The following is a 17,735-nucleotide window of genomic DNA, read 5'->3' as shown; positions in this document are numbered from 1 at the left end:
AGTATATCACCATATCCTTGTGCCTTTAACATTTTACTAATCTGGAGAAATGCAAATGTTTGTTTTCTGTGTAAATGCTTCTAACCACTTTGACTAGACTATATTACAGAACTATTTGCATATTTGTTTTCAAGTTAAAGGTTGACATCCTAATGTCTTGGGTCAACCATAACTTGACGACATCTACTTGGTTTGAATTTACAGTAGTATGTGACACACTTTAATGTGTATTTTTATGCAAGTACACAGTATTATTTAAAATATCCAATTTATATCACAACATAGACTAAATTTCCAGGTATGTGTAGCACCATATACCATGACTTAGAACAAGGCAACAAAACCTCCAGTGATGTGTTTTGGCCTTATTACACTGTAAACAAGAAGGCTTGTGAATACCGTACATCTCTTTTAATCCAATAGAAACATTGCACTTAATCTTAAAACCATCTTAATAGATGAGCAAGGATATCAGTTCAAACCAAAATATACAAAATATAAGTTTAAATGTCTCCTTGATTTCTACATCAAACACTGAAGACAACAATGATGATTTTTTCCTGAGGGATCTTGATCTTGCATGATGTGATTGTAGAAATTGCAAACTTATGCCAACTATCAAGGAATCCAGGTATTATCAGGACGTGCTGTCCACAGCTGTTTCTAATAGGAGTCCCGAAATACAGGTGCATAACGTCCTGCAACCTGAATTCTCAGTGGTGTGCCTCAACAGATGTGTCCTGCAGGTGCTTGACAGCTTTATGAACTCAGTGGCCAACATGATTTATAGCAGATAGCAAGGTAGGTCTTTAATTCTTTGACAAATATTAACACATCAGAAATTTGAGTAGGGACTGTATCTGTGTCAGCATGCATAGATTGCAAGGGAACAGGTAAAGGTTTAATCCAAGCTTAAAACAAAAGGTTTCAGCGTGTGTGAAGAAGTTACATGCGAAGAAGGCACCACGGCCGAAACGTCTCTTTTATTCTTATCAGCCTAAAATAAACCTTTACCTGTCCCTAGGCATTTTTTCAAAGTAAGGATAAGAGTTATTAAATACAACACATCTTCAATTGTCTGCCGTATTGTCAAAGTTCAACTGGTGTACTTATTCGATTAACTGAGGATGTAATTTCAAATTTTGAACATGCAAAAAAAAATCTAAAATATATTCTGCTGATTTATTGTGTTGATTTCTTGATATTTTTTGTTTTCTGTTTTAAGTTTCCAAACCAATCAGTTTAGTCAATCAGTGAAATAATTATTCATAACCCCAACTTGTAAGTGATGTCTATACCCGAGCAGCTGGTATAATTGGTATAATTTATTCTCTGGCACAGCTTTGTTGAGAGGGGTAATAATCCAGGCACACTTGGCTAAAACAAATATTTATGACAATAAACTACACAAGACACAAAACATACAACACACGAAGTTACATGAAATTGTTACAAATGGAGCTGGATAGATTGTTTTGTTTAAAACAATGACACAACACACAAAACACATACAGTTAAATTAAGGCGTTTCAGAGACCTAACATTCTGGTCATCCAGAAAACCCCAGACTGCTACTAAGCACTAAACTCTTAATATACCTACAGAGGCCACACAAGAGATGAGCTGCCTTCTAACTAAATAAAAAATAACTGTAGTTAAATCTTTCTCTGCACCCTGGATGCCACAAAATAAATGGGAGCCTATATCCCTATCAATAAAATGCACCCCAATCAGGAAAGACATTTCCAACTGAGGTACCAAGAAACCCAAATTCCCTAAAAACACAGATTAGCATGCTCTTTCTAACAAGGTTCAAATACTTAACTCCAGTCAGTTTTGATTTGGATGATCATGAAGTAGGAGCTCTCTCCTGGCACAAGCTTCACGTCCCCACTCCTATGGACTCCTCTTTCTTCTCCCTGCTCTCCTTGTTTCTTCCTCCATAAGAGAAATCTTAAGAGACACTTCACAAGTACCAAAAGCTGTAACAATATAAAGTTATGAAACTGACACATTCAAGGTATTTTTAATGTTTTTTAGATACCCAATTTTAAATGCAGGTGTCAGTTAATGCAATTGAATTCAACATATTTACTTTGAAGGAACAAGTAATAGGTTTATTCCATGCTGAAAAAAACAAGAAAGAGAACACAACGTTTCGGCCGTGGAGCCTTCTTCAGGTGTGAGAGAGACAGGGCAGTAGGCAAAGGTAAAGTAGCGGGAGAACAAAGGTTGAGAGGGAGGAGGAGTGAGAGGCGGGAGCAGGGGACAGAAAGAGAGGCCAATCAAGAGGTGTGAAGTCAGAATGGGTGCAGAGAGGTGTGAAATGAAACTTCCAATGAATGGAGAAAATTTAAAAGAACAGTAATCTGTCGTTAAGGGAAGGGAGAATGTGTGATCCTAGCTGCAGAATAATTTTAGTTTCGGTGGTCTTTCTGATGTATGAGTTCGGAAAACTGTCTTTGAGAACACAGACGGAGAGATTAGAGTGGTCGTGGCCGTCAGAGGTGAAATGAGAAACAATGGGCTTGGAGAGATCTTTAATCTTCACAGCCCTGACGTGTTCTCTGAAGCGGTCTCCGAGTCTCCTTCCTGTTTCCCCAATGTAGATGGCTGGGCATTTACTGCAAGAGATACAGTAAATAAGGTTGCTGGAGGTACAAGATGCTGTCTGGGTGATCCGGAATTGTCCTGAGGGGCCTTGAATGAGTGTGGTGGTGGCTGTGTACTTGCAGGTGATACAGCGAGCTCTTTTGCAAGGGAAAGTGCCTGGTGTGGATGGTTGCTGAGGGCGGTCAAGGGAGCTGTGAACAAGGAGGTTACGCAGATTAGGTGGTCGGCGATATGAGATGATAGGGCGATCAGAAAAGAGGGCCCCAATGGAGGGATCATCCTGTAGGATGGAAAAATTCTGGTTAATGGTCCTGGGGATAGGAAGTGTGTTAGGGTGGTAAGGAAGCACCAAAGGAATGCGGTTGTTACGGCGGGAGTTCCTGATCGGGTTGATGGTCCGGGGGGTGTTTTTGGCTCGGGCAAGGGCCCTGTCAATCACGCTGCTGGGGTATCCTCAGTTGATGAAAAACGAGTACATTTCGAGGGCTTGGTTTTCGAAGTCGATGTCGTCGCTGCATAATCGTCGTAACCTAAGGAACTGTGAAAAAGGAAGAGAGTTTTTAGTGTGGTTGGGGTGAAATGAGCTGTACAGGAGGTAGCTGTGTGAATCCGTGGGTTTGTAATAAACTGAAGTGGACAGTCGGGGGTAGTTGATAGACAAGTGGATGTCTAGAAAGGGAAGAGTGGTGGAAGATATGTTAACCGTATATTTGAGGGACGGGTGGAAGTTGGTGAAATGGTGCAGGAAGAATTCAAGCTGATCGTTGGAGCATGTGGCGGCACCGACGCAGTCATCAATATATCGTTTGTAGAGGTCAGGGACATAGCCAGTGTAGGAAGCGAAGAAGCGTTCTTCTACCCAACTGACAAAAATGTTGGCATAGCTGGGTCCCATTCTGGTGCCCATGGCAACTCCACTGACCTGTTGGTAAAAAAGATTATTGAAAGAGAATGCGTTCAGTGTGAGGACCAATTCTGCAAGGCGTACCAGGGTGTGGGTGGGTGGATCAAGCACTGTGCGTTTGTCCAGCGTGTGCTTGAGGGCTGTAAGGCCGTCATTATGGGGAATGACGGTGTACAGAGATGTGATGTCCATGGTAAAAATGTGGCATTCGGTACCCTGAAATTGGAAATCATTGAAAAGTTGGAGCGCGTGGTTGGTGTCTTTGATGTATGAGGGAAGATCTTCAACCAGCGGTCTCATGAGGCTGTCGAGAAAGGCCGAGATGTAAGTAGTTGGACAGTTACATGCTGATACGATGGGGCGTCCAGGGGTGTCCGGTTTGTGGATTTTGGGGAGGAGGTAAAATTGAGATACCTGTGGGTGTTCCATGATGAGCCGGTTCGCCTCCTGGGGGAGCTCGTTGCTGCTGATAAAAGGGAAATGGTGGATACCACTTCCTTTTGGTGGTCAGTGGTAGGGTCCTGTTGGAGAGGGAGGTAGGCAGAAGTGTCAGTTAGTTGTCTAGAGGCTTCAAAGATATATAGATCTTTACGCCACACCACAACAGCACCTCCTTTGTCCGCTGGTTTGATGACGATATCATCCCTGTTGCGGAGAGACTGGAGCGCCTGATTTTCTCCTTGGGTGAGGTTAGACCTATGTTTACTGGGTATAGAGAGTGCCTTGGGAGCTTGATTAGTGCATTGGTTGATGAAATAATCAACTGGTGGAAAACGGCCAGAGGAGGGAGTCCAACAGCTCTGTTTAGGATTAATGTTGTTAATGACATCAATAACCGGGTTGTTATCAGCTGCCTGTGAAGAGGAATTGTCGGCAAAATGTGCTCTGAGACGGATCCTGCGGTAAAAGCGGTTAAGGTCGACATTGGTCTGGGGGATGTCCAGCTTCCTGGGAACAAACCAGCGGACAAAGGAGGTGCTGTTGTGGTGTGGCGTAAAGATCTATATATCTTTGAAGCCTCTAGACAACTAACTGACACTTCTGCCTACCTCCCTCTCCAACAGGACCCTACCACTGACCACCAAAAGGAAGTGGTATCCACCATTTCCCTTCTTATCAGCAGCAACGAGCTCCCCCAGGAGGCGAACCGGCTCATCATGGAACACCCACAGGTATCTCAATTTTACCTCCTCCCCAAAATCCACAAACCGGACACCCCTGGACGCCCCATCGTATCAGCATGTAACTGTCCAACTACTTACATCTCGGCCTTTCTCGACAGCCTCATGAGACCGCTGGTTGAAGATCTTCCCTCATACATCAAAGACACCAACCACGCGCTCCAACTTTTCAATGATTTCCAATTTCAGGGTACCGAATGCCACATTTTTACCATGGACATCACATCTCTGTACACCGTCATTCCCCATAATGACGGCCTTACAGCCCTCAAGCACACGCTGGACAAACGCACAGTGCTTGATCCACCCACCCACACCCTGGTACGCCTTGCAGAATTGGTCCTCACACTGAACGCATTCTCTTTCAATAATCTTTTTTACCAACAGGTCAGTGGAGTTGCCATGGGCACCAGAATGGGACCCAGCTATGCCAACATTTTTGTCAGTTGGGTAGAAGAACGCTTCTTCGCTTCCTACACTGGCTATGTCCCTGACCTCTACAAACGATATATTGATGACTGCGTCGGTGCCGCCACATGCTCCAACGATCAGCTTGAATTCTTCCTGCACCATTTCACCAACTTCCACCCGTCCCTCAAATATACGGTTAACATATCTTCCACCACTCTTCCGTTTCTAGACATCCACTTGTCTATCAACTACCCCCGACTGTCCACTTCAGTTTATTACAAACCCACGGATTCACACAGCTACCTCCTGTACAGCTCATTTCACCCCAACCACACTAAAAACTCTCTTCCTTTTTCACAGTTCCTTAGGTTACGACGATTATGCAGCGAAGACATCGACTTCGAAAACCAAGCCCTCGAAATGTACTCATTTTTCATCAACAGAGGATACCCCAGCAGTGTGATTGACAGGGCCCTTGCCCGAGCCAAAAACACCCCCCGGACCATCAACCCGATCAGGAACTCCCGCCGTAACAACCGCATTCCTTTGGTGCTTCCTTACCACCCTAACACACTTCCTATCCCCAGGACCATTAACCAGAATTTTTCCATCCTACAGGATGATCCCTCCATTGGGGCCCTCTTTTCTGATCGCCCTATCATCTCATATCGCCGACCATCTAATCTGCGTAACCTCCTTGTTCACAGCTCCCTTGACCGCCCTCAGCAACCATCCACACCAGGCACTTTCCCTTGCAAAAGAGCTCGCTGTATCACCTGCAAGTACACAGCCACCACCACACTCATTCAAGGCCCCTCAGGACAATTCCGGATCACCCAGACAGCATCTTGTACCTCCAGCAACCTTATTTACTGTATCTCTTGCAGTAAATGCCCAGCCATCTACATTGAGGAAACAGGAAGGAGACTCGGACACCGCTTCAGAGAACACGTCAGGGCTGTGAAGATTAAAGATCTCTCCAAGCCCATTGTTTCTCATTTCACCTCTGACGGCCACGACCACTCTAATCTCTCCGTCTGTGTTCTCAAAGACGGTTTTCCGAACTCATACATCAGAAAGACCACCGAAACTAAAATTATTCTGCAGCTAGGATCACACATTCTCCCTTCCCTTAACGACAGATTACTGTTCTTTTAAATTTTCTCCATTCATTGGAAGTTTCATTTCACACCTCTCTGCACCCATTCTGACTTCACACCTCTTGATTGGCCTCTCTTTCTGTCCCCTGCTCCCGCCTCTCACTCCTCCTCCCTCTCAACCTTTGTTCTCCCGCTACTTTACCTTTGCCTACTGCCCTGTCTCTCTCACACCTGAAGAAGGCTCCACGGCCGAAACGTTGTGTTCTCTTTCTTGTTTTTTTCAGCATGGAATAAACCTATTACTTGTTCCTTTGCAGCCTACGCATGCTGACGCAGCTACCCACCATATTTACTTTGAGATGGTTTTGCCAACAAGTACTACTTACTTGTTAACTCAGATTGCAGATAATGTTGGTACATTTCTGTGATGAAATGCCTGCTGCACAACCTGTACTTATTCGCTCGTACATTGTCTTTGTCCAGAACCTTGTGTATCGGACCTACTGTACATCAGTGCATACAGTATGTTAATTATGCATCTCTTGGCTAGTTGACTACAATGAGGCATTGTTTAAAATATAAGTGTGAGCTGAGAAATCCCTTGAGAAATCACATCTATGTTGCGATTTAAGTCTACTAATTTGGTATAATTTTCTTGTGTAGTAGTTCAGGTTTGTGCAGACATTTTGCCAAAATATTCCAGTTCCTTTATTAAATTGTAGTCTTTTTGATTGTGTTTAGTTTGGCTTGTTTTTCCAAATTGTGCTATAATTAAATTACTGCTTCTTTCTTCAAGCTTCCCCCTGTATCATCTGGATTTTCAGGTTGTTCTATATGAGAACCTTGTATGTTTCCTTAATGGCCATTGTGTTAAAAAGCAAAAAATGTGCACTGGAATGTGCACCAATATATTGAGATTAATTAAAAGAGCCTTAGAACATTAAATAGTATTTGAATTCTATTTGAGCTCCAAGAATATGGTTAAAGTAAAGCCTCCTGTATACTGCAATTTAAAACTCACATTTATTGTAGAAGGGGCAGCACAGTGGTTAGCATCGCTGCCCCACAGCACTGTAGCTCTGAATTCATTTCATGAAGTGTCTCTCTGTCGAGAGATTGTGTGTTCTTCCCATGTTTGGGTGGGTTTCTTCTGGCTGCTCCAGTTTCCCTCCCACACTTCAAAAGAAATACTGGTAGGTTAATTTGCTTTGGGAAAAGCACATGTGTGCATGTTTGTTTCTGTGTGCCCCATGATGGACTGGCGTCCTGTCCAGGCTGTGTCCATTGCTTACCAGGATAGGCCCTGGCTCCCTCATGACCCTGTATTTGATAAAGCAGTTAGAAAATGAAAAGATGGAATAAAAAGTCAGAGAACTTAATTATAACAGTGAATTTACAAACTAACAAATGTGATATTGAAAGGATACAAAATAGCCCTAACCCCATACTTCATAGAAAATCCAAAGTAAAATCATTTACTGTAATTTACTTTTCTAAAATACACACACACTTAACAAAAAGACATACAGTAGGCTCCTTGTGATGCTCAGTATAGATTACAGCAATGGGCATAAAATGCATCCCTGAAGTTCTTTATTACTGGTTATGGCTATGACTTTTTAGTATGCATTGTTTCTATCTGTATACATTACCTTACAGCTTTATATTTGAGGACTCAGCTTTTCCGACGCATTATCAAAGCTTTATGAAAATCTAAACAGATAATGTCATATATTATGTCATTTATTACAAAAATGTCTTTCATGCCTTGTTTCTTCTGAAATCCAGCCCAAGATCCCTGTTCTTCCTACAGCAACCTATCCCAGCCTTGGCGCAATGTGGGGTTCTCCAGGTCCTATGCAGGTTCCCCGCAGTGTGATGCAACATATGGGGAGTGGTATCGCTTCACCGGAGTCGCAGGTGATGTCATGCCCACATCCTGCCCCCAAGAAGGTTCCTGTGGTGCCAACGCACCCCTCTGGTTGAATGACACTCGACCTCAAGTAGGAGATGTTGTCAAACAGAGTCGCGCCTGCAGCTCCTATCATAACAATTGCTGTAACTGGGTGTTCTCAGTGGGTGTGAAGGCCTGTGAAGGTGGATACTATGTGTATAGTCTGCCAAACCTTGGCTTTTGCTACTTGACCTTCTGTGCCAGTGAGTATGACTGTCTCTTTTGATTCACTTACACTGGTTACAATATATTGCAGATTTTTACTGTACTCAGCTGTCCAGATATATCTACACAGAATGTTAGATAATCCCCCCATCCATTTTCAGTTACCACTCTGTCCTTGGAGGGTCATGGTAGACAGATATTGTACCATATATAATTTTGAAATGTTAGTTTTTATGTAATTATGATTTTTATGTTATATATACAAAGGGAAGAATTGTAAGCCTGTTTAGATGGTTAAATTTGTGGAAGAGAATGGTGTTTGTCTGCTGTCCAAAAAGCAATAGCTGCTGGCCACTAAATACTCCTTGTATTTTATTTTATAGGTCATAGCACTTGCACACCATTATCATGTGGTAAAAATGAAGAATGTATTAATGGAGGTAGGTGTGTCTGCAGTAGTGGATACAAGAATCCTGATAATTTCTTACCAGAAAAAAGTTCCTACTCCTGTGAAGGTGAGGATGATATTTCAACTTAAGAACTATGTTAGATCAATAGGAGACAATTCTTCCAGTGTGGGTTTCTCTGAAGTAACAAAAGAGTGATCCATGCTTGAAAACCATAAGGTTTGGCTTTGTAGTAGTTCAGGTGGGTAACTACGGTCAGCATGTGTAGTCTGCAAAAGACCAAGTAATAGGTTTATTTCATGTTGAAAAGAGAAGAGAGAAAACACAACATTTTGGCAGAGAGGCCACTCAAAAAGTGCAAAGTGGCGAAGGGTGAAGAAAGGTGTGAAGTCAAAACCTGCATGAGAATAGAGAAGATTACATGAAAATTAGTTGGTCATTGAGAGAAGTGGGATGGTGTGAACCTAGTTTCAGGATGAGTTTTTGTTGTTTTTCTGCTATGGGAGTTGAGAAACCATTCTTTGAGAACAGAGTCAGAGAGATCAGTGTGATCATGGCCATCTGAGGTGAAATGAGAAACTATGGGCTTGGAGAAATTTTTAATCTTCACAGCCCTAACATGTTCTCTGAAGCGGTTTCCTAGTCTCCTTCTGGTTTCCCCAAAGTAGATAGCTGGGCATTTTTTGCCAGAGATACAGTAAAGTTAATTAGGTAAAAGCTTGGAGAAGTACAAAGGGGATCATCTGTACTGTATATCTCACAAAATAAAGTACAGTAATCCCTTGCCAATTGACAGTTTGAACATTGTCTGGCAATATTTACCTGGTGTGTCAAACTTCTAAAGTGACAATGAAAAATCATAATGAACGACAACTTGAAAAGACAGCTTTCATTTGATAGCATGTTTAGTTTACTGTTAAAAACTAAACTTTCTCACTCATTTCTCAGGGAATGACATGACAGACAAAGGAATGATACAGTATTTTTGTTTTGCTGTAGATGTGTGCACAAACAACCCCAAGCCTTGATTTTGTAACATCTTCTTTTTTTCTTAATCTATATACAGTACTGAACTACCATTTTCCTGTTGTTATTCAATGCTCTAGACCAGTGATTCTCAAACTTTTTAGACCAACTACCACCCCTGATCAAACCAAAGCATCCAAGTATCACCTACAAGTCATCTTCTCATAGGAACCCCAGAAATTCTCAATGACCAACACAAGTGCGCGTGCATGCACACACTCACATACACGTATAATAAATATTATAATAATAAACTTTATTTGATATAGCGCCTTTAAAGGTGGCTTCTCAAAGCACTTTACAGAAAAAAAACAGGAACAACAACGATTAAAAATAGACAATAAAAAAGCACAATTTCAGTGAGAAAGGTGAGCCTGTTTAGTCAAGCAAAGCAGATGTGAATTAATTGGTCAACCCTTGATACAATTCACAACAGAGTAACAGATTTTAAATCGTCAGGCATTTTCTTGACGGCAAAGGTCTTGCGACACGTATTAAAATAGAAAGTAGGAAAACCCGTCCCGATTTTTCAGTGCACACAACAAAGTTCCAGGGTCATATGGTGTACCAGCTGGAGGCGCTCCATAGTTTGAGAACCACTGCTCTAGATTTATTACATGAATCACAATTAGTTTATTGTGTTATTTAACAGAAGTTAGGGAGAAGGTCAAATTCTGATCTCACACTTCCCACAGCTCAGAATGCATCTGTGTTAGCACTCGGCATTGCAGTCTTGTTTGAGACAGGCATCTTTCACACCGAGCATTGCTAAGGCCTTACCTTTGTCATGTTTTCCTCCTCTTAGCCAGGACGGGGGTTATTTTCTTGCCTCTTCATAAACAAATGAGGTTTTATTTTTTCTAAGATGTTTTGTGATAATGTTTTTTTTTTACTAGTTTCATTTGCAGTTGGAGTCAGTTGCATGTTGCACTGCTTTCTGCTTAAATTGCCCCACTTGGCGATGAATAAAGTATTTTGAATCAAATCAAATCATTGCATATCCTAAACTAATTGATCAAACAAAGCTAAAGCATGTATCAAACACACTTGTCATTCATTCCATACTACATGCACATTCCTGTGAAATTTAGCAGCTGAATTGATTTGCTCTTAGCCCCATGTTCCAAGAAACCTGCATAATGGTTTTGTTGGTCTTTTTGGGAGTTGTGACAGCACGATCTTCAGCCAGAATTGTCATTTCCTCAGCCACACTAGTTAATGCTGCAGTATTGAGTATATTATCCCTTCATATCTGTCAGCTTATTTTATTACTCACATCAAACAAACAACTCAAATGGTGCTGTTCAACAGATATTTTGGAGGACAAGTTTCAATCTTCCAATACCCTACATATAAATACTCTTTGGCAGCACACAGATCTCTGCCCATCATTTCTATTATCCCTTCCTCCAACCCTGCTTCACCCTTACTGCTGCCTCCCTGGTTCATTCCTCATAAGTGAGGGGGGTTGTAACAGCACTTCTCTTCAGCCAGCACTGTCATCTCTTCCACCAGATTAGTTTAGTATGTTAAGTATTGTAAGATGACCAGAGGAAGGGTCATCCAGGACCGGTATTTCAGGAATGATCTGCTCAATATACTTGACTTAGACCTGACCAAGATGGCTGCTAAGAGAAATCAGCTGACCTGCAGATGAAAAGGGGTCAGTCCGAAAAACAACGAGACACAGGTGGGTCTCATCAGGAAACAAAATATATATGCCCTGGAAACAGTGAACCAGTGCAGAAGCCAGTAGGTGAATGTGTTTTGAGGCGATAGTGGTATTAGGACGGTGTTTGTACGGATTTAAGAATAACGGATTAACGGAAGAAATAAAAGATTACGGTTTACGGTTTGTGATTTGGATACGGCGCGGATTTGTGGAATTATACTGATTTTGGAACTGGGACTGAATAAGGATTGAGAGAACGGATTCCGGACTGGCTTGGAAGATGGACGAGCTGGAGAAACGGCGAAAAACTCTACTGGAATTAAAAGAGAAGTGTGGTGTGAGTACTTGTCTCTACAGTACATAAACCTTTCCCCCGGAGGCACCACAGTATGTTATCCCTTTTTATTCACCAGTTCTATTCCAGTGAGAGAAGCATAGCTCTGTGAATCTCACAAAGTGTCAATTAGCTCCTCAGGCTGGGTATACAGTATCAGAGAAGCACATTCATAAGAACCCATTCTCCCTGTGCTATTTAGGAGCTTCAAATGCCACCTGCACAGATTAACAAAATGCAATTTCAAAGTGGAAGTGTATAAAACACAAAACAACTGGTTTTAAATTTAAATAAAGTACAATAAAATTGAAAAATAAATTATAGGCCACATTTATAGGCAGTTGAATCAAGGAAACCGAATTTAATTTGTCAGCTCCAAAGGCAAATATGTTACATTTTTGCCAAACAATCCAGTCTGCCTGGCAAGGCAGAAGCAAGCAGATTTCTATGTGACTCAATGTAGGAGGGTAATACTTTGTCCCAGTTGCAGTAATCACAGTCAAGCTACGCAATGTGAATCGATGCATGTGTAAGCATCCTCTCACGAGGCACCAGTAAATGTAGGGGTTTTGTGCATTTACTGGGACAATTATTAATTGTAGCAGTAAGTCACAAAATTATTCTTTGATGGCTATTAGAATCAACCTTGCGGGATAACTCAAACAACGCACACACATGGAACTAATACACAAGAATACATTTATTAATACGTAAAATGTGCCTATAAACATAACAGATCTTATTGTGAGGGTAAGCAGAATACAAAAGGTATATTCAATCACGAAGAGTTACAAACCAAGAGGGACATACATTCAGTATATCATTCATTTAGACAGTTTTGTAAATGAACTTGGATTACAACTTCTACACTAGATACTCAAAAGCAAGTACATCACTCATAGGAATTAAATTGATATCAACTGGGGTTGAGCTAACAACTGAATTCTCGAGCTGTAATGCAGAATGTTGAGTACTCATCCAATCTGTGAGGGTTCAGATCACCCACGGACAAAGAAACAGCGGCAGGCTTGTTGCTGTGTCCAATCTGCGTTCTCTGGCCCGGTAGTGCTCGGTGCGGATGGCGGTGTTGGAGAAGGAGGGAGAGATTTCTGCTGCGATGCGCTGCTGATGCTCCCTGAAGACCGGCTAATTAGTTCTGGCTTACTAGCAGAGTTTGTACACAGGAGAAAAGTGACTGCGGGTCCAAGCAGGTCACACTCTTTAGACGGGAAGAAGAAGCGGTTCGTTTCCGATATAGCGCTAGTTCTGAATACTGATTTCAGCTGTCCACAGTTCTGACCGTAGTTCACTTGTTGATCAGGTGAGCTTTCTCAGTGGGTTCAGGAGGTTTGCTGCTGGGCTAACCTCGGGTGGATCCTTTGGTTACGCGCTGGCAACCTCCGTTCTCGACTCTTAGAACAAAGGAAAGTCCTGCACTCAGACACACTTGGTGGTCCGAGCTGAGTCTGAGGATGTCTAGGAAGAGCTGAGTTTGAGAAATGTCCAGGAGGCGCTGTGTCAAGAATGTCCAGGAGGCGCACGGAGGGACTCTGTGCTGCCTGTTTTACCTGGAGGACCTACGGTTGTTCATTGGTTGAAAGTTTCGTGGGCATCCAAGACCCACGTGGGGTTACCCTTTACCCTGCCCTACCAGTCCCTGATTGGCTGATCAAGGTGGAAGATGAGTAACCATGCACTCTGACCTTGGCGTTGTAAACAACTTGGGATGAGACTCTCCTAGACAGTAAGGCACCAGAGATGACCATTTATTAGAGTTGCTGGAGAATCTCAGCATTGGGAGCTGTTCCTTATCAGGACACTCTATCGGCTAGAAAAACAGCTTAAATGTGAACCAAATAGAATGGCCTCTCTGTATCAAGGACCACTGAAATGAAGGAGAGAGACTGGCAAGGGAGCAGCAAACTTAATTCCTGTATTTTAATAAGCCTTGCCGCTAAACATGTATACTCATTGCTTGTTTGCGATTGCTCAGTTATCAGAGTATTAGTACATCATTCAGAATATAATGCATGCATGAATGGAAATCTTGATCTTGGAAGACTAGTGTGTTGGGAAGTATACATTCCATTTAGGCTCTTATTGATTAAAAATAACTTCATTAGTGGCTTACTGTGATGAAAATAACACTGTCTATGGGCACATCAGGTACTGGTGCTTTTAGGGAATTTAGAAAACTGCAGACACACTGGCTATCCAGAACTGTCTATTCTTACTTTATACAATGCCTTGAAAATGTATTCATCCCTTTCCAATGCTATCGAATTTTATTGAACATTAAAGAAAAATAAATAAAGGCAAAAACTGCAGTTTTCCTGCATTTAAGTATACACTGTACTTGAATTTTCTATACTTAGTGAAGGCACATCTGGAAGCCATTTCAGCCGTATCTCTTTATGGAAGAACCTCACTCACCAGGATGGTGCCATTTTCATCCATTCTTTTTTGTAAACTTACTCAAACTCATCACGCCTGCTATCAAAATTCTGCAGTTGTGTGCAACCATAAATCCTCTGTCTTCTGCAGTCAATTACCTACTCAGGCTGTTAATCCATCAGTTACCTTAGTAACAAGACTGATTTGGATATCCATAGCTCCGTAATGTAAATAATCTGTTACTTGCTTTGCCCACTCACTCACTTAAGTCTTCATTGCATTTTTCACAAGCTTGTTTTTGACTTCTTGTTTTGTCCTTCTGATCTTTATTCCTGGATTGTCTTTTAGTTCTTGTTTGCATCTCTCTGCTTGACCCTACTTGCCTGATAATTTTGTAGTGTTCTTTGTGTATTGAACTTGACACTAGCAGTTTCTGCTTCTGTGACTAACCTTGTCTCTATGCTTCAAGTTCTGTCTTCTGACCCTGGAGATTCCATGGCTATAGAGCCATAACACTCCTTCTGCTCAGAGCCCTGGAACTCCAAGTGTTTGGCTTTTTGGTTTGGTACCAAAATGCATTGTCCAGATGAAGATGAAGAAGATGAGACTCTGAACCTGCAGTCTGATTTCTTCTTGGAGTCCAACCTCCTTTGTCTCCCAAAGAAGATTCTAGAGGAAGATTCGCCCAACTTCTCTGTCCTAGACAAATCTGCTATGGTTCCTGAACCCCTGATCCCTCCTTCCTGTGTCTCTGGTACCACCCAATTGGTGGTGGCTAAAGGAGTGGGGCCTGCGCAGACTTATAGTCTGATTCGCCCTGGTTTCCTGCCAATCAAGTTGTTGGGTCCTCGTTCTGTCAGGATCAGGGCACTGCTTTGGAGGAATTCCTGGCTGGCTGGATATCCTGGCTGGACGTACTCCTCCTGTGATCTGCCTACCCCACTTTTGTGCCCATCTCATGAGCTGAGTGGACATCAACTGACCCAGATCACCTGGGGCAATTAGCATCACACTTGTCCTGGTGATTCGCGGATATTTAGGGGTTGCTCAGACAACTCTCAGTTTCTCTGAGCTCCAACTGACTCCAATTCCTGGGTCTCTCCCTGGCTTTGTTTTCATATCCCCATGTTAAACCTGGATAGCTTGACAATGGCCAACATATCTCTAGTGCTACAACTTCAGGACTGCCTGACTGACCATCCCTCTTGAAAGTGTCACCCAGCACTTTTTTACCACCTTAGCAATATGACTGCAGTTCTGTGGCCACTGTGTGGCTGCCTGGAAGGGCAGCTTGGAGGCCCTGCCTGTCAACACCACCTTCCTGTCTGCAACCTTGAAGCTCTGCCTGTGTCCTGTCTTAGTCAGTGCACTTCCAGAGTTTTCCTGGGTCTCAGTCATCTCTCACCCAACACGTGGATTCTCCCAAACAACTCCTGGTCTGCTGCTAGTCTCACTAAGCAGCAGGATCATTACAGTTGTTGTGGCTTTCATCAGAACCACTTCTACAAACTTTTCTGTTATATTTATATTATTTCTGTTATGCAATATCACATGCTCTGCCACATCAGATACAGTACATTCATTGTTTCATCAATGGCAAACTCTTTATTCTGTTAGAACTGTTAAGATTCTCAGACAGATAAAGTTTTTTGGGAGACTTATATTTGAGAAACCTTAAATGAACATTGCTTTATAATGAACCCTTTCAAAATAAGTATGGCTAACTGCTTGTTATCATAGAGTTTGCCATGACTGTGGCTTCATATACTTCATGGGCAGCTAACTTTCATTGTAAATAGTGACTGCTGCGTTTTCAAGCACTTTAGTAGCTCAGCAAGTTTGTCCTCATACAGTCTAGGGCTCCTACAAGTGTAGGGCTCTTATCATTGGTACCTCAGAGCACTGTACTCTTTGTCAAGAGCTGTTGACTTGTGTTCACTTAATTTATCCTCTTCTCTTGTGTCACGTGACATCCTTTATCTTTTTTTCCTTTTTCTTTAACATAATTAAATTTTTAAACATAAAAGACTGTGAAACAAATCTACAAGGTGCAATTTTAGAGAGAACAATACTAGTGATTCAGTTGCTGACGTTGCTCCAAAAGGTGGAAGTGTGTGTTTATTTCCTGCAGCATTTATTCATTTCCCTCTTGCATTTATGCAAAGACATTCCCCTGTTAAAGTACATCTGTGACATGACCAAACAGATACACTACGACTGGACAGAGGAAGAGAACCACAGAAAATGTAAAGCATGTGTGACCATAATGGTAACATCACCAAGCACGTCAGATGTTAGCTGTGAAGTACAGCTAAAACATTAATTCAGTTCTGACTGTTATCTTACCTGTCCTTATTAATTTCTAGTAGATTTTGTCATGCTATCATATCTATTGTGTCGTTTAATTTAATTCAAGGAAAGAACTTTGATAAAAATATTATAACATAAAACTTCAATATTCAAGTGTTGGCTTGTTTTCATAACTTAAAAGTTAATACACTGCAAACAAACAGTGGGAATTATTGCAGACAATGCCCCATAAAGAAGATATACACAAGAAAATAGAAATAGAATAAGGAAACAGATTTCTTATATAATAGATAAGGAAATATAATGTAAATAGAATTCTAGAAATAGAATGAGGAATAAGGAAAATGGAAATAGAAAAGGAAAATAAATTACACTGTATACATTAACTACAAATTACACCGTATACTTAAATTTAAAGATTTACTTTACATTTACCTTTCAAGGTTGTCAAGTACTGTATGTACAGTATATACTTTATTAATGCTCTTCTGCCTCAGGAGAGGAATCAGCAGTAAATCAGCTATAGATGCCAAGCTCGATATTCTCCTGCATGAACTAAGATTAACTAAGTTATGTTTTTGTCAACAACTGATGGTGTAGCCAAGATATTAGATTTTGTAAATTTTCTGAAATAAAACTAGTCAAACTTGCACTGTTACTTGTGTTTTGTGTTACCTTATGCAGAAAACTGGAGTTAGTAGAACATTCCAAATAGTAAAACTTTTATAATAATAATAATAATAATAAAAATAATAATAATAATAATACATTATTTTGCAATCAATGTTTTGATTTGATTGAATTCCAAATTTTATCAGTCACAGATGACTATATATATAGATCTAACTAACTCATTTTTATGAATTAGTCTTACATTTATAATTCTAAAGTTTGTGAATATACCTTGAATTTGAATACTTCCTGGTGAGTTTCTCTTTTAAATGTCCCATGTTTTTTTTCATGACTATGCAGGGCAATTTGCATATGACCCTGTCTTTTAACTAGGTTTGCATGATGTAGAGTGAGCTGTCCATTGAACATGTACACGATCCTGTTCTATTTTGCCCTAGGAAATTGTCTAGAATTGCGATGTACACAGAACTAGTCTAGCTGAATCAAGATCTTAATTATGATAACTTAAATAACCTAAATACTACAGACCATTAGCCTCACTGCTGTTACTTCTGTGCTGATTAGTGAATTCCAGGATATACTTTTGTTTTCTGCACAAATGCTAAAATGTTAAACTAAATCAACTGTGATA

The sequence above is a fragment of the Lepisosteus oculatus genome, chromosome 11 (genome assembly GCF_040954835.1).
Source record: "Lepisosteus oculatus isolate fLepOcu1 chromosome 11, fLepOcu1.hap2, whole genome shotgun sequence".
Taxonomy (NCBI): Eukaryota; Metazoa; Chordata; class Actinopteri; order Semionotiformes; family Lepisosteidae; genus Lepisosteus; species Lepisosteus oculatus.
The sequence above is the reverse complement of the archived record's forward strand: the minus strand, read 5'-3'. Positions refer to the sequence as shown.